The 23,228-nt window shown below is 34.0% G+C and overlaps 1 protein-coding gene across 2 annotated transcripts in view; it reads right to left on the bottom strand.

Moving 5' to 3' along the window:
• Positions 1-21,435, bottom strand: part of LOC148306600 (uncharacterized) — a 127,356-nt gene extending 105,921 nt beyond the window's left edge. Inside the window, exon 1 of one of the 2 annotated variants that reach the window (XM_088264713.1) lies at positions 20,899-21,435. The gene's annotated coding sequence lies outside the window, so the exon portion shown is untranslated. The remainder of the gene's footprint in view (positions 1-20,898) is intronic. The other variant, XM_088264714.1, reaches the window with a different exon arrangement.
• Between the last annotated feature and the right edge of the window lie 1,793 nt (positions 21,436-23,228).

Genomic DNA, 23,228 nt, shown 5'->3' with positions numbered 1-23,228 from the left:
AAATATTTTACATAGATTTACATAACGAGTAAGATGCTGGAACGAACTATGCTCGTTGTGAGAGGTTCCACTGTATTTGAAAGAGGATGGAAGTCTAAGCATCCCAGGGATTACGACATGCTATTCGGCTGATCACAAAGTGATCACTCAAACCATCCAATAGCTTGTCTTTTACACTGTCTAAGACACTTCGTACCTTCGCGATCGGCTGTAACCTTGTACATTGCAGTTTGCAGCTAGTAACATGTGTACTGTGAACTAATTATGCTAATGTAACGCGCGGCACACACAGAACTCTGCGTTATAAAGTGCCCCACACACAAATCAACATTTGTAATTAGCATAACTGGTTTTATAGGAAGGCAGCCGTGGGTAGGCGAATTCTGTAAATATTGTACAAGTATATTATCTATAAAACGCGACGGATGCGGTGTTATCTTGGTTCGCATAGCCTGATTCGTGTTTTTGTTCATTTAGAAATATGTAATAAATTCAATAAAATATTGTATTTACATATTATTTTTTGACATCTCATCAAAGATGAAGAAGAATATGGAAGTCTGGGCATTTACGGGGCTGACGACCGTCATAGGCTGGTTTAAGTGATCACATTACACACGTGTAACATTCACCAATTCTACCCATTATTGACAACCACACTACTCAAATTCTTAGGTGTTCTATATATATGAACCAATTTTGAAACATTGCTCTTGAATCACTAGAACTTCAATAGAGACATCTTTTGGTGAGATGAAAAGAAGCTTTTTATTGAGCAGAAACTATTAATTTACGGGGCTGACGACCGTCATAGGCTGGTTTAAGTGATCACTTTACACACGTGTAACATTCACCAATTCTACCCATTATTGACAACCACACTACATCTTTGATGAGATGTCAAAAAAATATATGAAAAATAATCCTAAAATTGGAGATAATCCAGATTTGTGAACAAGTGAATTGTTGGGTAATATATCCAAAATAAAACAAGGTTTGTTGGATTGATTACATTTATTTAACTAACTAACTAACTAACTAACCATCACGCCGCTTCCCCGCAGGGGTAGGCATAGAGAATAGAGCGCCACACCACTCTGTCCTTGCAAACATTCTTCGCCTCTTCCACGTTCATGCATCTCCTCATACATACCCGCCGATTGTATTGTATATTTTATTGGTTGTATATTTTAATACGTGACGCGTTTCGTCTTCTTAGGACATTATCAAACACTCATTAGAGTGTTTGATAATGTCCTAAGAAGATGAAACGCGTCACGTATTAACAAAAACATAAATAAATGTAGAATTCAATCCAAAAAACCTTGTTTTATTTTGAATATATAACCCAAAAATTCAATATGGAATTCTACAAACTGCCTGCAGTTACAATGAATCGTGAACAAGTATTTGGATACACTCAAAATGGTGTAAAAAGAGAGTGAATGCTGGAAACAGAGTGATATTCTTCTTCATCTTTGATGAGATGTCAAAAAAATCATGAATTAAAACATTCTAGATTCCCCGGCCCGCTACGATCACTTAAAAATTTGAACCGTAATAATTTCTCGAGGCTTGTTTATCTCCATCGCAGTCTGTGCGATGCAGAAGCCAGATAGCGACTGATCTAATTACAATTTTGCATATAAATGTAATTACTTTGATGACTATCGACAAATTGCAAGCAAAAGTCGTTCGTGCACTCTGCCAGAGACCAAGAGAGATTCGAGACAAGCCCCGAGAATCCAAAAATGCAAAATGGCATCCTGTTTTCCGACATTATTTATTCGGTCGTAAAAATAATTGTTTTTTAAAGATACTGAGTAAATAACCCTTTTAAAAGTGCATCAACAGAACCCATGCTAAAAGCTAATTGCAAGATAATTTACTGGTGAAGAGTGTGTGAGGAGAATCCATGGAGTAAAAGCAATGGATCTTCCTCGAAAGATATATAGAGGAAAACCAAAAAATTCATGGATGCTGCAAAGCGAGAACATACGTATGTCCAAAGCCAAATAGCCCCAAGATAAAAACAGTAGTTTTGAGAAAAACGAATTTATATTTAACTTAAAATGATGCAGACTTCCATATTCTTCTTCATCTTTGATGAGATGTTAAAAAATAATATGGAAATAACTCCTGTAATTGGAGATAATCTAGATTTTGTGAACAAGTATTTGGACACACTCAAAATGCTGTAAATACATTATCTGGTCAAATTATAAGCTTAATAATAAAAATGAAAATGGTATTCTCTGGCGTTTCTCATGTGTGTGCTTATAATCCAGGATTCGGACCTCACATACTAATATAAGAGTTTCTGCTTAGTAAAAAGCTTCTTTACATCTCACCAATAGATGTCACTAGTGAAGTTCTAGTGATTCAAGAACAAGGTTTCTAAATTGTTTCATATATATAGAACTTCCAAGAATTCGAGTAGTGTGGTTGTCAATAATGGGTAGAATTGGTGAATGTTACACGTGTGTAAAGTGATCACTTCAACCAGCCTATTGCACACAAATATATTGCATTTGCCAATGTCAAGTCAATTGAATTCTTAATTATAAAATATGATAGACTTATTTTTAAATTATAAATTTATTCCATTTAATTTCAAAAAAACAACTAACAGTCTGTACATAATAGGGTTCCTGCTCGCCAGGATGAGATGGATATCTGTAGGGAGGGGAATAAGCGGGGCCAGAGATTTAAAAAAATGGCATTTGGTCATTTATTGGGCAAACAAAGAATATGTGGTAGAGGTCTTCCTCTTCAAAACGACACTCGCAAATGGGGGAGTCAAAGACGCCAATCCTCGCAAGGTGCTCTCTCGTACAGCAATGACCCATCCTCATTCATCAAATGGATGGACTAGATCGACTGTTTTAATGTAATTTTGTATTCATTGCACAGTTTAAAAATTAACCTAACGGTTCATATTTCATGTTTTAATTTATTCCTACGTACGTGGATATTTGATCCAATTGAATTTTACCATAAGAAACTTATCTACGTTTATCAGAAACCGGTTTACCTACTCTTTAGTGCTGGAGATAACGAGCGGTAACAGCATTTTAACGTGTAGTTATCTGCATGCCTCTGTATTTTTCAGTTTTATAGTAATTATTCCAAGATATCGAACTGTAGCAATAGCGGTATTGGAACTACCCATAACTGTATAGAAATGAGTAGCTATGTACAATCACCTGTGGCGTTCCTAAGGGCTCGCCAATAAACCCACTCCTTTTTTCTTTTCAAACCCTTATCCGCACCCTAATGGTGCGTAGGGCAGTGCATCATATAAACGCAGTGTTATCTTGATCGTTAATACATATCATTTGCAAGATAAGACTCATTACTTAAGATACAATTATTCATTGAATGATTCAGAAGTAAATACCAACTAATTTTTTAAACATAATAACCAGCTAACTAGCAGACAGAATAGAACGCCACACAACCCCGTCCATATAAATAATCTTCGTCTCTTTCTCATTCCTTCACACTCAAAATATTGTGGACATAGTTTTTTTTTAACTTTATTAATATTTCATTCATTCATTCAAACCGTCATGCGCACCCCAATGTTGCATAGGGCACTACATCATATAAACGCAGTGTTATCTTGATCGTTAATACATGAAGAAAAGGCGATTAGCCCTCCATTTCAGGTACCAGTCATGGGTAATATTGAATAAATATAAGAGTGAAAAAATCAAATTAATAAAAACTTGATTTTTCAGGAGAACGTTTTTTAAGTTTAAAAATATAATACAATGTATTAAAAATAAATATCAAGCCACTTATTGAGCTTTTTACTGTGCAACAGATTTTTTCATATAAAACCTGAAGGTTTTTTCTCCATTTGAAAAATATTTAGTTTATTTAAAAAAATAATTAAATGATACCTTTTCTTAAAAATGCAAAAACAACACTTTCTGCCCTGTATCGGGTAAATATTAAGTTAAAAATATGCCTCTTTTGCTGGGATATAGTACATTTTCTGGGCATTCCGAAAACACGCACGACTGAAAATTGTCGATTTTTGATTAATGACGTTCTTGAAAGGAGTGAGCGATATATGTAAATAAAAGTAGAATTCAATCCAATCCAACCTTGTTCAATTTTGGATATATTACCCAACAATTCAGTATGGAATTCTACCAAAAACAATTAATAAAATACAACTTAATAGACTCAAATAACCAGTGTTTGATTTTACTTTTAAAATATTAATTAGGCACTGCTTTTCTGCCTATATGGAATGCACTCCCCTGCTTATAGACCATATTCTTCTTCATCTATGTTGAGATGTCATTATATACAATGGTCGAACGCAGTGTCGGAATGTTATTCTTGAAAATACAGTCACCCCAGTCGATTTAGTGGAAGCGATTATTTAATTTGTAGAGCTATTTGCAGTAGCGAGGGTGACCAATGATCTGTGACAATTCGGGTCATAAATAAAGCTGCGATAGCATCGGAATTAATTCAATTTATTCGGCTTTACAGACTGGGGGATTGCGTCAGTAAAACTACTCATCCCGCCGACACCACGAGGACTCCCTTCATGCCATATGTTTGTCGACCCATGGCACTTTATTTGTTAATCGTTTAGCCCTATGAGGGTGGATTTTTTTATAACCGTAGTGGTAGGCAGAGAGAATCGAACGCCACACCACTCTGTCTTTGCAAAAATTCTTCGCCTCTTCCACATCATGGATCTCCTCATACATACCCGACGATTATAAAGTTAAAACGAAATTGGAAATGGTCCGGTCAGGAGTCTGAATAATGAACGGGTATGTATGAGGAGATACAAAAATGTGGAAGAGAAGACTGTTTGCAAAGATACAAAGATTGGTGCCGCGTTCTATTATAGTAAATTTACTCAATGCTGTTGGAGAATAAGAACTAGCTAACAGAGAGGATAGAACGCCACAGCAATCTGTCTTTACACAATCTTCGCCTGTTCTACATTCATATTATATATCCAATTATTTCGACATCTGACCTGAAAATTTTCAAGCTTTTGAAATACTGCCAAAAGGTTGCCAAATTTTCCTCGGTATTCCTTTGCTTTTATTACCGACCACATTTGTTTAACTGTTCTTTCTTTACTCATTCGATCCACGTGCCCAAACCATCTCAACACACCTTCCTTAGTTTGACGGATAGTGCTCAACTCAGCCTTGCACCCTTTCCTTATATCATCATTGGAACATCTTCCATACATGGTCTTGCCGCACTGAGAGATGGCATCCCGACTGCATCCAGTCTACTCTCATCCTTCCCAAACCATCCCAACCTGCCTTGCTTAGTTTGCTGGATAGTGCTCATCTCAGCCTTGCACCCTTTCCTTATATCACCATTGGAACATCTACCATACATGGACTTGCCGCACTGAGAGATGGCATCCCGACTGCATCCAGTCTACTCTCATCCTTCCCAAACCATCCCAAGCCACCTTCCTTAGTTTGCTGGATAGTGCTCATCTCAGCCTTGCACCCTTTCCTTATATCACCATTGGAACATCTACCATACATGGTCTTGCCGCACTGAGAGATGGCATCCCGACTGCATCCAGTCTACTCTCATCCTTCCCAAACCATCCCAACCCGCCTTCCTTAGTTTGCTGGATAGTGTCCATCTCAGCCTTGCACCCTTTCCTCATATCACCATTGGAACATCTACCATACATGGTCTTGCCACACTGAGAGATGGCATCCCGACTGCATCCAGCCTACTCTCATCCTTCCCAAACCATCCCAAGCCGCCTTCATTAGTTTGCTGGATAGTGCTCATCTCAGCCTTGCACCCTTTCCTTATATCACCATTGGAACATCTACCATACATGGTCTTGCCGCACTGAGAGATGGCATCCCGACTGCATCCAGTCTACTCTCATCCTTCCCAAACCATCCCAAGCCGCCTTCCTTAGTTTGCTGGATAGTGCTCATCTCAGCCTTGCACCTTTCCCTTATATCACCATTGGAACATTTACCATACATGGTCTTGCCGCACTGAGAGATGGCATCCCGACTGCATCCAGTCTACTCTCATCCTTCCCAAACCATCCCAAGCCGCCTTCCTTAGTTTGCTGGATAGTGCTCATCTCAGCCTTGCAACCTTTCCTTATATCACCATTGGAACATCTACCATACATGGTCTTGCCGCACTGAGAGATAGCATCCCGACTGCATCCAGTCTACTCTCATCCTTCCCAAACCATCCCAAGCCGCCTTCCTTAGTTTGCTGGATAGTGCTCATCTCAGCCTTGCACCCTTTCCTTATATCACCATTGGAACATCTACCATACATGGTTTTGCCACATTTAAAGATCGCATTTCGACTGCATTCATCCTTCTTTTTCCAACTCCATGCTTTTATCCCGATATCTGACAGCATGTTACACTATTTTAAATGGATATACAATTTGTTTACAATATGTTACAGTCAAAAATATTTATCTAGAATCAAATTACACACGTATTAAGTGTATGTTTTTTTTAATGTACACACATGTTTATGACAGCTTTTGATGTGACAATAGTTAAACGCGACATAAATTAATGTCGGAAAACTTTTGTATAAAAAAATGTTTAGCCTTCACGAATTCACACGTTCCCATATACAATTAAATAACAAGTAGGTATTCACAACATTTTGAATGTGTCCACCCACTTATATAAAATAATATGTTTAAATAAAACGCTGGATAAAAAATATCATGTTTGCATTCGTCTCCCAGTATGTAAAATAACCCATTTAGGATCTTGAATACATCCAAATAAAAGGATCTCTTCTAACGGTGTCGGGTTGTGGTCCCGTGGCTAGTGTCGCGGACTCTTAAGTCAGAGTTTCTCGGTTCGAACCCACTTTACCACAATTTGATACCTATTTCTAATAATGAGCCGCTTAGGCTCACAGAAATAGTATGAAATTGAAATATTTGTGTAAATAATAAAAACACAAATATTTCTCTTTTTAAAAACAATCGTTGGTAGAATTGGTGAATGTTACACGCGTGTAAAGTGATCACTAGCCTATGACGGTCGTAAGCCCCGTTAATTCCCAGACTTCAATATTCTTCCTTATCTTTTGAGATGTCAAAAAAATAATATGGAAAATAAATCCTGTAATTAGACACACTCAATGTGTTGTGCATATCGCTCACTCCTTTCAAGAACGTCATAAATAAAAAAAACTTGATTTTTCAGAAGATCGTTTTGAAAGTTTAAAAATATAACACTATGTATTAAAAATAAATATCAAGCCACTTATTGAACTTTTTACTGTGCAACAGATCTTTTTAGGTAAAACCTGAAAGTTTTTTCTCCATTTGAAAAATATTTAGCATATTAAAAAAAAAATTAAACAATACCTTTTCTTCAAAATGCAAAAACAACACTTTCTGCCCTGTAGCGGGTAAATATTAAGTTAAAAATATGCCGCCTTTACTGGGATATAATAGTACATTTTCTGGGCATTCTAAAAATATGCACAAGTGAAAATTGACGATTTTTGATTTATGACTTTCTTGAAAGGAGCGAGCAATATGTTTATATATATGTAATAAAATACCTAGGTACCTACCTATACATTTTATTAAGTACTTACAAAAAGTACCTACATAAAACAGTTCTACCACCAGATGCCGCATGCGTCGCTCAGAATAAAACAAAAGACTTCCGATAATATTATTAACTGTCAGAATCAGATAGATAGATAGATAGATAGATATAAAAATTATTATAAAGATAAATTAAGAATAAACTTTAATTACAAAGCAACACATTGTTTATTTTATTATTATACACCCACTTTACATATTATTTACACTTAATTTTCAAAAGGAAAATATTACCACGTTATAAAACGACAATTTTGTTAATTGGAAATGGATTATGAAACATTAGATGTATTAAAACAATTACTACAATATGTTCGGAGTGAGAGAGAAAAATTAGAAGATGATCAAAGAAAACGATTAGAAGATAATCAAAGAAGACGTGGAAATCTAAGAACTAGTGATAAAATTAAAGATAAAAGTCCATGTAAGATTTGTGAAAATTTAAATAAGGGAACTCGATATCACTCTGAAGCAACGTGCTGGTTTAAAACAAAGGAGGATGATAAGATTAATAATAAAAATGAAGATTTACAAATTACACAGAAACAGTGCTTGAAGAATGAAAATAAAAATAATGTGGAAAAAATTTCTACAAAATATAAAATAAAATATACTCCAGAAAAGAAGAATTTCGAAGCAGATTGTATGAGCAGGAATCCAGTATTAGAATCGAAAGAAAATGCAAATGAACAATTAAAAGTTGTAAATTTGGTTAAATTAGAAGATAATTTAAAAGATCAGGATAAAAATAAAGACATACAAATAACACAGAAACAGTGCTTGAAAAATGAAAATAAAAATAAAGTAGAAAAAACTTCTACGAAAGATAAAATAAAATATTCTCCCGGAAAGAAGAATTTAGAAGTAGATTGTCTAAGCAGGAATCCAGTATTAAACTCGAATGAAAATGCAGATGAACAATTAAAAGTTGTAAATTTGGTTAGATTAGAAGATACTTTAAGAGGTCAGAATAAAAATGAAGGAATTCAAAAGATAAAAACAAATGGATTGAAAAAAAACTGTGTCTACTTTAAAAGGGTCAAGAAGAAAAAAAAATACAAAAAAAAAAAAGGAAAAAAAAGAACGGAAAAAAGAAAAAAAAAAAGAAAGAAAAAAAAACAAGAAAGAAAAAAAAGAAAAAAAAGAAGGAAAAAAGAAAGAAAGAAAAAAAAAATTTATCATATCACTAAGTTTATACCAGTCCTTTCACTACAAGAAGATGATACGGAGGACGAGTGAAAATTTTACTATGAATTTTCATCCCCAAGGGGGGAGATGTAATAAAATACCTAGGTACCTACCTATACATTTTATTAAGTACTTACAAAAAGTACCTACATAAAACAGTTCTACCACCAGATGCCGCATGCGTCGCTCAGAATAAAACAAAAGACTTCCAATAATATTATTAACTGTCAGAATCAGATAGATAGATAGATAGATAGATATAAAAATTATTATAAAGATAAATTAAGAATAAACTTTAATTACAAAGCAACACATTGTTTATTTTATTATTATACACCCACTTTACATATTATTTACACTTAATTTTCAAAAGGAAAATATTACCACGTTATATATATATATATATATATATATATATATATATATATATATATATATATATATATATATATATATATATATATATTATTTATATATATATATATATATATATATATATATATATATATATATATATATATATATATATATATATATATATATATATATATATATATATATATATATATATGTATATATATATATATATATGTGTGTATATATATATATATATATAAGTATAAATGTCTAAATTCTTGATAAAAAGCACACATAATGACCCGGGATGTATGCCTGCGAGGGGGTACATGGAGTTTCCATTGTCGACCGCTTAGGAAGCGGTTGAGGTCGACAGAATGCCTCGTTTCGACATCATCGCGGCACAATCGCTATTAAATTACCGTCTTCCTCAATTACCTCCACACACATGTCATACCAAATCATATTTTTTTCAATAATAACTCCGTGTTTGCACAATAAATATATTTTGTGAACGTACCGGGCATTACGCAAGCGTGCGACATCCTGCCTGATACAATGTCACATTGTATCCGAGACCTTTGTGAAAATCTAATCCTAAAAAAACATACGTGGATAGTAATCATATTAATATGTTTAATGTATGGAAACAAAACTGCTGAAATGCGAATGCTTAGATGGCCAACAGGAGTGTCTCCTGGAGGCAAAATAAAGAATTCAAGCATTCGTGGAAGCCTAGCTGTAACAGGCATCAATAATAAGGTAGAATTAAGGCATATCAAGGCAGAGGAAAAGCGTATGCAAAACCTTTGTGAAAATCTAATCCTAAAAAATATACGCAGATAGTAAACATATTAATATGTTTAATCTATGGAAACAAAACTGCTGAAATGCGAATGCTTAGATGGCCAACAGGAGTGTCCCTTAGAGACAAAATAAAGAGTTCACGCATTCGTGGCAGCCTGGCTGTAACAGACATCAATAGTAAGGTAGAGGAAAGGCATATTGAAGTTGTACTATATACTTTTTGACATCTCAACGAAGATCTCGATGATGAAAAATGTGGAGGTCTTCATATCAATTTGAGACATATAAGATATAACACTTACAGGGTGTCAATACCTCCTCTATGGCTCCGAATGCTGGACGATGTATGACACCTACGAACGGTGAATGTTACACGTGTATAAAGCGATCACTTAAAGCAACCTATGATAAGTCGTAAGATAGACTAGATAGTCATGTTAATATAATATATCATGTATTTAATTTTCTGTTTTTGTTACTGTTAACGCTCATTCAGCGAAAACCTGTAATTGGAGCTTTTTTCAATAATTAATATGTATTCTTATATGTTATTTTTCTCTGTTGGTTTTCCAAATAAAAAATAATAAATAAATTATAATAATAATAAAACCCTTATCCGCACCCCAATGGTGCATAGGGCACTGCGTCATATAAACGCAGTGTTATCTTGATCGTTTACATATGAAGGAAAGGTGATCAGCCCTCCGCTTCAGGTACCAGTCCAGGGTAGTATTGAATAAATATTACAGTGAAAAAATCACTTATATTTATTTTACCCCCCTTGGGAATCGAACCCGGGACCTCTAGAACGGTAGCCGAGCGTGCTGACCTTTACACTACAGAGTGTAAAACCTGAAGTTTACTTTCACACTAAAACCGGAAGTTTTTTTCTACATTTGAAAAATATTTAGCATATTTAAAAAAATAATTAAACAATACGTTTTCTTCAAAATGCAAAAACAACACTTTCTGCCCTGTAGCGGGTAAACATTAAGTTAAAAATATGCCGCTTTTACTGGGATAAAGTACATTTTCTGGACATTCCAAAAACATGCACAACTGAAAATTGACGATTTTTTTTATTTATGACGCTCTTGAAAGGAGTAAGCGATTTGTATCACCAAAATTAAATGTCAGTTTAAATTTGGTGATCATGTTTATTCATAGGATTGATGGCTTTGGACCGTCGATGATAACATTGATCACGTAGATACTAGATAGTCATGTAAAACCCATTGTTCGATGGGAAAAGTGATGCGTTCACAGATTCTTATCCATAAATGGTTTTTTAATATGGCATTCACGCATTTTGCAATGTTTTTTAGCATTTGGGCTAATCACCTTTTGTTTGTTTTATCTAGTACCAATTTAGGGGACCTTCATTGAATGGCTATGTTTTTATCAAAGGTAGAAAAAGGTTTTTAAAAGTACCTCAATTATGATTCTGGCTTTGATAACTCAAAGTTTCTAGATTTTTAAAGGCATTTTTAAGATTGAGATGAACATTTTCTACTGCAGGCACATTTACCATACACTGTTCTACCATTCAGGGAGTGTGACCTCCATAAATAATTGATAATAATAATAATGATTAAAGAAAACACTTGTTTTTTACCACTTGAGTTTTATTATAGACTACATGTTTCAGAAGTTAAACTTCCATCATTCAGGTCTGTATAGTAACTAAAATATAAAATATAAAATTGTTCTATAAATAAGGAGAGGGGAAAGTAAGGGTAAGGGGTTAGTCAAGGGACGGAGTTTGAAAACAAAGGAAAAATGGAAAGCAAAGGTGAAGAATTTTTAAACAAAATATTATTTAATAAATTATTATTAGAATTTAGGTTTTTTTGGATTTCTAAATTTTCAAGATAATTCATAATTTGGCCTTTATATGGAACAAGGTGTAATAATTTTAATTTATGAGAGTGAAATGAGTGATTAGTAAACTTCGCCCCTTGACTAACCCCTTCTCCTTACTTTCCCCTCTCCTTATTTATAAAACAATTTTAAATTTTATATTTTAGTTATTATACAGACCTAAATGAAGGAAGTTTAATCTCACCAATAGATGTCTCTAGTGAAGTTCTAGTGATTCATGAACAAGGTTTCTAAATTGGTTCATATATATAGAACTTCCAAGAATTTGAGTAGTGTGGTTGTCAATAATGGGTAGAATTGGTGAATGTTACACGTGTGTAAAGTGATCACTTAAACCAGCCTATGACGGTCGTAAGCCCCGTAAATGCCCAGACTTCCATATTCTTCTTCATCGTTGATGAGATGTCAAAAAATAATAAGGAAGTTTAACTTCTGAAACATGTAGTCTATAATAAAACTCAAGTGGTAAAAAACAAGTGTTTTCATTAATCATTGTAACATGTCTTAACACAAAGTTAATGCCGAAACAATAAATAAAATAATAATAATAAATTTGGATAACTTATATAGCGCCATTTTCGAAAAAAAAATACCTCAAGGGCGCTTCACTGTGAATGAATTGGGGAAAATATTATGATGGAAGTGATGTAGCAAACATGGATAGTCCTCCCTTACATTACACACTCATTCCGGCTGCAGGTACATCTACTATACACTGTCCTATCATTCGCATACACTTGAATTTATCATCTTAATGTCAAATTTAGCATAATATATGCGATATTATTAATACATTTACGTAATTTATTACTAATACTGATGGAATGCGAAAAAGATGCTGTCAGACATGTCGCTCACTCCTTTTAACAACGTCATATATCAATAAACTTGATTTTTCAGGAGATCGTTTTCAAAGTTTAAGAATATCATAAAATGTATTAAAAATTAATATAATAATAATAAAACCCTTATCCGCACCCCAATGGTGCATAGGGTACTGTGTCATATTAACGCAGTGTTTTCATGAATGAAAGGTGATCAGCCCTCCGCTTCAGGTACCAGTCCATGGTAATATTGAATACATATTACAGTGAAATAATCATTTATATTTATTTTACCCCCCTTGGGAATCGAGCCCGGGACCTCCAGAACGGTAGCCGAGCGTGCTGACCATTACACTACGGAGGCGGACAAATAAATATCAAGCCACTTATTGAACTTTTTACTTGCACCATAGCTTTTTAGGTAAAACCTGAATGTTTTTTCTCCATTTTAAAAATATTTAGTATGTTTAAAAAAATAATTAAACAATACCTCTTCTTCAAAATGCAAAAACAACACTTTCTGCCCTGTAGCGGGTAAATATTCAGTTAAAAATATGTCGCTTTTGCTGGGATATAGTACATTTTCTGGGCATTCCGAAAACATGCACAAATGAAAATTGACGATTTTTGAAATATGACGTTGTTGAAAGGAGTGATCGATGTGTCATATGTCATATGTATATTATATGATAGTAATTCAATATTATTTGATTTATATTTTTTTTTAAAAAGGGTGAAGCCATGTATAAAAGACCGGCACAGATCTCTCATTCCCGAACGCCCTGAGGATGGCACGGAACTTTAGAAGTAGAGAGTGATAGATCAAAGATCATATGTGGCAACCAAAATATCCACCATCCTCGCTCATGAATACAAAAAACACCAAAAGAACAAGGTATAAATGTCTAGCAAATTTAAAAAGGAAATTTTACGGTATTTCACAAAACTAATTGACCGTCGTGCCACTTCTCCGCCGAGGCAGGCAGAAAATAGAACGCCACACTAATCTGTGTTTACAAACCATCATCGCATCTTTCAAATTGATGCATCTAAAAATGTTTTAAATGAATTAACTGGTCAAATTATAAGCCAAACTAAAAAATGAACAGGATATTTTCTTGCGTTTCTCTTGTATGTGAATATAATCCAGGATTCGGACCTCACATACAAATTAAAGAGTTTCTGCTCATCTTTCATAACACCGATAGATACGTTTCAGTCTCTAGTGAAATTCTAGTCAATTCGAGCAAAATGTTTTGAATTTAAATCAATAATATATATATATATATATATATATATATATATATATATATATATATATATATATATATATATATATATATATATATATATATATATATATATATATATATATATATATATATATATATATATATATATATATATATATATTTATATATATATATATATATATATATATATATATATATATATATATATATATATATATATATTTTTTTTTTTTATTAAAATGAAACACTTGAATATAACACTTTATCGGGTTTTATTTTTATTTACGACTAGTTTCGAAAACGACAGATGTTTTCATCTTCTGGTAGGTATAAATTAAAACTTAAATTTCGCATTTATATTTTTAAAAGTTTTAATTTGTACCAGAATATGAAAAACTAGTCTTTTCGAAACTAGTCGTAAATAAAAATAAAACTCTATAAAGTGGTATATTGAAGTGTTTAATTTGAATAAAACAATCATTTCATTCCACAAAGTTAATGCCGAATCAATAAATAATATAATATATATTAGTTACAATAATTTGAGTAGTGTGGTTGTCAATCATGGGTAAAATTGGTGAATGTTACACGTGTGTAAAGTGCACTGGCAGTGCACAACGGAGTCCTGGTTCCAACTCTAATGTATGGAAGTGAAACATGGAGTTGACAAAAGAAGGATGAAAGTAGACTGAATGCAGTCGAAATGCGATCTCTCAGAAGAATGTGTAACAAAACGATGTGCGAATAGTGAAATAAGGAAGGAATGCAAAGCTGGGATAAGCATTATCGATAAAATTAAGAAAGGTGTGTTGAGATGGTTTGGACATGTAGAACGAATGAGTGAGGAAAGAACGGTAAAACAAATTTATGAGGCGAATGTTAGCGGGAAAAGAAGCAGAGGAAGACCGAGAAAAACATGGCACGATCAGGTATGCCAAATACTTGAAAGTGGTCAGGTTAGGAGTCGTAACAATCGGCGGGTATGTATGAGGAGATGCATGAACGTGGAAGAGGCGAAGAATGTTTGCAAGGACAGAGTGGTGTGGCGCTCTATTCTCTCTGCCTACCCCTGCGGGGAAGCGGTGTGATGGTTAGTTAGTTAGTTAGTTAGTGTAAAGTGATAATATAAACCAGCGTATGACGGTCGTAAGCCCCGTAAATGCCCAGACTTCCATATTCTTCTTGATCTACGTTTATATGTCAAAAAATAATGTAAAAATTCACTAAATTTCATATATGTATGGTAAATATTAATAAAGTTCGCATTTATATTTTTAAAAGTCAGTAAATCACTTAGGTAACCTATAAAATTAATGAAATGGGGAAATTAGTTGATTTCTTTTAGTAAAACTACAATTTTATGTTGAATGATCTCCATTAAATTTAATGGAGTATGACACATCTACACATTCCCTATTTTGCTGTAAAAAGGCGCCGACGCGACGCAAAGTTATGTAAAATTAACTTAAAAAGTGGTATCTGCATACAAATTGTATTAAAAAATCATTAAAATTATACTTTAAATAAATATATATAAATTACACAAATAGTGTATTTATTTATTTCACATATCGCTTACTCCTTTCAACAACGTCATATATCAAAAGACTTGATTTTTCAGGAGATCGTTTTTAAAGTTTAAAAATATAATCGAATGTATTAAAAATAAATATCAAGCCAGTTTTTGAACTTTTTACTGTGCAACAGATCTTTTTAGGTAAAACCTGAATGTTTTTTCTCCATTTAAAAAATATTTAGTTTATTTAAAAAAATAATTAAACAATACCTTTTCTTCGAAATGCAAAAACAACACTTTCTGCCCTGTAGCGGGTAAATATTAAGTTAAATATATGCCGCTTTTCCGCAGGGGTGGGCAGAGAGAATAGAACGCCACAACACTCTGTCTTTGCAAACATTCCTCGCCTCTTCCACGTTCATGCATCTCCTCACAAGCGGAGATAAGCAATATCGATTAAATTAAAAATAAATTAATGAATAATAAACGCCATGACAAATATATCATGCAAATGCAGTCAAAAATAGAAGCAGAGGAAAGCCGAGGAAAACTCGGCATATTTGGTAATTCAAATATTTAAAAAAAAACAGTTCAGCACTCGGAATAATCGGTGGGTACCTACCAATGAAGCGATGCGCGAATGTAAAGAGGCGAATAATGTTTACAAAGACATATTGGTGTCGCGTTCTATTCTCTCTGCCTACCCCTGCGGAAAAGCGGCGTGATGGTTGATCGACCGAATCGAATTAAAGTCGATATTAATCAATCGACTAATTTCGAAGAATCGGTGTATGAATTTGGTTTTTATATACCAGGAGTACAGAGCGGCGCAGAAGGTATTTTTCGTTCTGATTTATCAAATGAAAACTGATAATTAATTAAAACGCAATGTGTAAATATGTCGGATATTTGCGATTGTAATTTTTGTACGGCTAATTGCAGAAGAATTTTGATTTGATAGTTACATTAGGAATTATATAAATAAATTAAAACGAGATTTCTTATGTAAGTTTTCCAGTAAATAAGTCATTAGGTAGATGCATATGGAGAAAAAAGTGAATTACCTGTAGTCTATAATACAGAGAATGATTTACCGAGTTTATATATATATATATAAATATATAAATATATATAAATATATATATATATATATATATATATATATATATATATATATATATATATATATATATATATATATATTTATATATATTTATATATATGTATATATATATATATATAAACAGAATATGCTATACAAATCCTTGTACATAAGAGGCATATCGCCATCATCGATAGTATTTATGAGAAGTTTTGCAAATACAGAGCGGTGCGGCATTCTATCCTCTCTGCATACCCCGTTGGGAACGGGTTGATGGTTAATAAGTAAGTAAGTGCAATGGTTTTTTCGCTATAATATTTATTCAATATTCCCTGGACTAGTTTCTGAAGCGGAGGGCTGATCACCTTTCCCTCGTATGTTTATATGATGCGGTGCCCTATGCACCATCGGGTGCGGATAAGGGTTTGAAGAAGAAGCGCAATGGTCAAATCGGCGTTCTCAAACCAACGAAAGCATACAGAGAAAGTCTATCCATTTTTAATTTACGTTTTACTCGGAAAAAAACATTTTTTCTTAAAATATATTGTGACATGTGTTTCGATACATCCTGCGTTATTTTCAAACACCGCATATGATGTGGAATGCATCGAAACAAGTGTCATAATAGATTTTAAGAAATAGAGTTATTTACTTTGTAAAACTTATTATAAAAATCGACATTATTTATTATCAGACACATCATTTTCAAACACCAAAATCAGTATTTTAGTTTTCTTTGTATCACCAAGATTTAAACAGAATTGCAAGGAAAAATATTTTCCCAACTGTTTTGTGATAGAGGAAAATTAATAATAAGTTAGACACTTTCAAAATGTTGTAAATAAATTATCTGGTCAAATTATAAGCGTAAATAATAAAAAATAAAATGATATATTCTGGCGTTTCTCATGTGTGTGATTATAATCCAGGACTCGGACCTCACATACTAATATAAAAGTTTCTACTCAATAAAAAGCTTCTTTTCATCTCACCAATAGATGTCTCTAGTGAAGTTCTAGTGATTCAAGAACAATGTTTCAAACTTGGTTCATATATATATATATAGAACTTCCAAGAATTTGAGTAGTGTGGTTGTCAATAATGGATAGAATTGGTGAAGTGTGTAAAGTGTATGATACAAGTGTGTAAATTGATCACTCAAACCACCTAATGACGGTCGGCAGCCCCGTAAATGCAAAGACTTCCATATTCTTCTTCATCTTTGATGAGATGTCAAAAAATATATGAATAAGTTAGAATTAATAAATGGTGTAGGGTGAAGTTCGCGTAATTGTACCATTATCTAAATTGGACCACAGCGTTTAAAGGTGATCCGAATTTTCATGGAAGACAAACCGTTCCACGTCATTAATATTTGAACTATTTTTAAAACATCTATACCACATGGTCAATTAATATGTTCTGTATTATTCTCATCCATTATTTTATGCCTCCGTGGTGTAATAGTCAGCACGCTCGGCTGCCGTTCTGGAGGTCCCGGGTTCGGTTCCCATGGGAGGGGGGGTCAAATAAATACAAGTGATTTTTTGACTCTAATATTTATTCAATGTTATACCGGACTGGTACCTAAAGAAGAAGGCTGATCAAATTTCCTTGATGTGTTAACGATCAAATTAACACTGCGTTTATATGATGCAATACCCAATGCACCATTGACGTGTGGATAAGGGAATATTTGAACTAATTCTGAAATTCAACAACGTCAAATATCAAAAAACTTGATTTTTCAGGAGATCCTTTTTAAAGTTTAAAAATATAATACAATGTATTAAAAATAAATACCAAGCCACTTATTGAACTTTTTACTGTGCAACAGATCTTTTTTGGTAAAACCTGAGTTTTTTTTCTCCATTTGAAAAATATTTAGTATATTTAAAATAATAATTAAACAATACCTTTTACTCAAAATGCAAAAACAACACTTTCTGCCCTGTAGCGGGTAAATATTAAGTTAAAAATATGTCGCTTTTGCTGGGATATAGTACATTTCTTGGGCATTCCGAAAACATGCACAACTGAAAATCGACAGCAAAGGCACGCTCGACAAACTTAATGCGAAACCTCCGTATTATAGAATTTTCTCTAGCGAGAATGGAGATAGAAGAGCCTAAAAATATAAATAAATTCTCAAATAATATGAAAATTATAAAATGATTTTTTTAATGTCATTTGATATTGTCGGGAACCCAACCCACGATGACATATTTTCATTCTAGCGTCTACTCTACTAAGTCTGTCAATATAAATAGTGCCGAGATCGATAAACGACTGTTTTTTAATAAATCAATATCATCATCATATCACCTACGACTTCATAAGCACCCTCGATATTAAATATTATATTTAACGAAAATATCGCTATATATCGCTCACTCCTTTCAAGAACGTCATAAATCAAAAATTGACAATTTTCAGTTGTGCATGTTTTCGGAATGCCCAGAAAATGTACTATATCCCAGCAAAAGCGGCATATTTTTAACTAAATATTTACCCGCTACAGGGCAGAAAGTGTTGCTTTTGCATTTTGAAAAAAAGGTATTGTTTAATTATTTTTTTAAATATACTAATTATTTTTCAAATGGAGAAAAAACCTTCAGGTTTTACCTAAAAAGATCTGTTGCACAGTAAAAAGTTCAATAATTGGCTTGATATTTATTTTTAATATATTGTATTATATTTTCAAACTTTAAAAACGTTGTCCTGAAAAATCAAGTTTTTTTTATTTATGACGTTCTTAAAAGGAGTGAGCGATATGTGTCGGGTTGTGGTCCCGTGGTTAGTGCCGCGGACTCTTAAGTCCGTGTTTCTCGGTTCGAACCCACTCTACCACAATTTGATACCTAATTCTAATAATGAGCCGCTTAGGCTCACAGAAATAGTATGAAGTTTAAATATTTGTGTAAATAATATAAACACAAATATTTCTCTTTTTGAAAAAATAATAATAATGGTATATATGAGAAGATACACAAATGTGGAAGAGGCGAAGAATGTTTGCAAAGACAGAATGGTGTGGCGATATATTCTCTCTGCCTACCCCTGCGGGGAAGCGGCATGATAGTTTGTAAGTTCGTTTTTTTTTATATTCCAATATTATCTTATTTGTAAGATCACGGAGGAACCTTAACATTAGATAATTATCTTCTACTAAGTACTACTACTACTAAAATCACGCCGTTTCTCTGCAGGGGTAGGCAGAGAGGATGGAACGCCAAACCACATACACTCCAAGCTTCCTTCACATCCATACTTATCATACATGTTTTCCGTTTACGCAGACTTTTGACACCACCAGATTTTAGATTCTGATTGATCTGATCGTGCCGAATCTTTTTCGGTCTGTTCTACGGTTCACGTTCGCCAGATACTCTCTTAGTCATTCTAGCGTTATACATTCGCTCCACATGTCCATACCACCAAAAGAACCGTTCTTAATCTTGTTAATTATCCTTCGTTCAGTCTTACATTGGTTTCTCATATTCTAATAAGATTTTTACTAGATCTTTACAATAACAATAATTTTTAATAATTTATCTTGAACTGTTACTGGTACCCTGGAATGGTGCCTGAAGCGGAGGGCTGATCACCTTTACTCCAAATGCAAACGATCAAGAAAACGTTAAACGTTAAAGAAAGCGTTCATATGATGCAGTGCCCTATGCACCATTGGGGTGCGGACGAGGGTTCGAAGGAAAGAATTTATATTGCGAGATTTTCCTTAAATACTACCTCAAGGAAGCTTCACTGCGAAGCGAGTGTTTTTGCCTAGAATTTTCACTCATGAATTACATGAAATTATAGTAACTTTGAACATAAAGAGTAAATCCACTCACAAGTAGGCATAGGCTACGAAACTTATAAAGTTGAAGCCTGAGTAGGGACATGATAAACGGTGTTGCATAAGCCGTACCTAGATTTCAGAGTCACTTGGACGTTAGGTAGATAATTTTGGGGAAAAATTAAATTTTTTTGCTTAATTGTGGGAAATCCTGTCCATCAAACCTCCTCCCTCTACCTCCTTCCCTAAACTCCCTTTTTCCTTTGCCCTCCTTATTATCATGAATTTGTAATTTTTTTATGTTCAAGTACTATCTACCCTCTGATTGCAAATAGCTATAAGTATATGGTAACAAACGTTTTGATCAATATCACTAGTCTGTTTTTGGTTGGTCGGAAGATATTGCTTTTTAGCAATACGCCCGTCAATATTCTTAGGTATTTCTTTTCTGTACATGAAGTTTAAATAAAAAATAAATTAAAAATCGTCAAAAATAAAATTTGTAAATAAAAAATTAAATAAAAATTGTGTGACTCACGTTTTTATATAATCCTTAATTCGGCATTTCACTGTGTTTTAAAAATGAAATCACTTTTGTCAGACACATTCGAAGGCACAAACACGCAAAAAAAAAGTCTCGTCGTTCACCGTACGTCAATCTGTGGTCGTAATTCGAAAATTGCACAAAAAACGGCGTGAGTCACTGCTTATAATTCGCCAAAAGATGATTCTACACTCTCTTCTTCGTCTGTTCTACACGCGAGGACACAAATATCACAGTTTTTACAACAAAAAAATCACAATTTTTTACTATTTTTCTAAGATTTGGGACACATATGAAGAGTATTTCACGAAAATTGGGCAATTTTTCAATGAGTTTCTGTTGCACTGTCGTATATTCACGTTCTCGGTTCAATTTCTACCAAAACGGACACATATTTGATAATTTTGACACACGCGCTCGCGCATTGTATATTTTTTTTAATTTTTGAGCTAAGTATACACATTTAGCGTGTTTTAATGGCGGACAATTTGAACGAACGCGTGCGGGCTTACCGAAAGTTAACTACATAATGACTAGTTTGGTGAAGTTTCCCCTAGAATCCGTTTCGCGCTCGCAGCGCTGCGGGCCCTCCGATTGGCCGGGAGGAGAGAAGCCCCTCCCAGATGCGCTGCCATTGGCCAGAGGTCCTCCATTTTTTTTTTCGACACGTTCAAACGGCGGCGTCTGATTGGGCGGCTGGAAAATCGAATGGTGCTCTGGGCGCGGCTTGGAAGGCAGAATTCGAGTTCGGTTTTGGAACCATCAGTAGCATTCTAGGGCTAGCCAGTGGACAATGAACCATGTGATTTTTTTGCTGTCCATTTCTAAGCAAAGTGTCCATTTCTAAGGAAAAAAACTAAACACAAATTTTTGTTCCTACATTTTTTTTTACAAATAATGCGTTTTTAAGAGGGAAAATGAAAAAACAGAGTGGTGTGACGTTCTATTGCAAAGACAGAGTGGTGTGGCGTTATATTCTCTCTGCCTACCCCTGCGGGGAAGCAGCGTGATGGTTAATAAGTTAATTAGACAGTTTCTTGTTTTTATTTACGAAAATTTGTTTTCGTTCATTAAAAATTTTCAAACGACAGTTTTTATATAAAAACGCGTAAACTTTTTAAAAGAGACATTAAATTTTCTTTAAAAATAACTCTAACTAAACAAAACGTTAACTAACCGTCTCCCCGCCTCTCCGCAGAGGCTGACAGAGAGAATAGAATGCCACACCGATCTGTCTTTGTAAGCGTTCGTGCATCTCATACATACCCGCCGATTATACCGACTCCTGACCTGCCCACCTTCAAGTATTTTAAATACTAGATCTAACTAAATTCTCCTCATAAATATTTTTTACTGTATTTTCTTCACTCGTTCGATTCACATGCCCAAACCATCTCAACACACCTTCCTTGGTTTTCTGGATAGTGCTCATCTCAGCCTTGCACCCTTTCCTTATATCACCAATGGAGCACCTACCATACATGGTCTTGCCGCACTGAGAGATGGCATCCCGACTGCATTCAGTCTACTTTTATCCTTCTTGGTTTGCTGGATAATGCTTAACTCAGCCTTGCACCCTTTCCTTATCTATATCGCCATAGGAACATCTACCACACATGGTTTTGCCGCACTGAAAGATGGCATCCCGACTGCATTCAGTCTACTTTTATCCTTCTTGGTTCGATGGATAATGCTCATCTCAGCCTTGCACCCTTTCCTTATCTATATCGCCATTGGAACATCTACCATACATGGTCTTGCCGCACTGAGAGATCCCTTCCGACTGCATTCAGTCTACTTTCATCCTTCTTATGCCAACTCCATGCTTGATTTTATACATAAGTGTTGAAACCAGGACTCCGTTATGTACCTACTAACTGCTAGTTTAATTTTCTTTGATAAATTTTTCTTTTTAAATAACCTACTTTAAGAACAGACAACATAAACGTATCTATCTAGGTAGAAAACAACATACTTAGGTATCAATATTTTGAATCACCTAACGTCCAAGTGACAATGAAACCTATCTGCGGCTTATGCAACACCGTTTATCATGGGCCCACTTCAACTTTATAAGTTTCATAGCCTATCTATAGGCTATTCGTGAGTGGTTTTACTCTTTACGTTTAAAGTTACATTAAAATCATAAATTCATGAGTGAAAATTCTAGACAAAAAGAGTCTTACTAACTAACCATCACGCCGCTTCATCGCAGGGGTAGGCAGAGAGAAAAGAACGCCATACCACCCTGTCTTTGCAAACTTTCTTCGCCTCTACCAGATTCATGCATCTCTTCATACAAACACTCTAACTTATTAATATAT

The sequence above is a fragment of the Brachycentrus maculatus genome, unplaced genomic scaffold, assembly GCF_059751285.1.
Source record: "Brachycentrus maculatus isolate JH-2025_06_01 unplaced genomic scaffold, ASM5975128v1 h1tg000236l, whole genome shotgun sequence".
Taxonomy (NCBI): Eukaryota; Metazoa; Arthropoda; class Insecta; order Trichoptera; family Brachycentridae; genus Brachycentrus; species Brachycentrus maculatus.
This window is presented reverse-complemented; position numbering and strand designations above follow the sequence as displayed.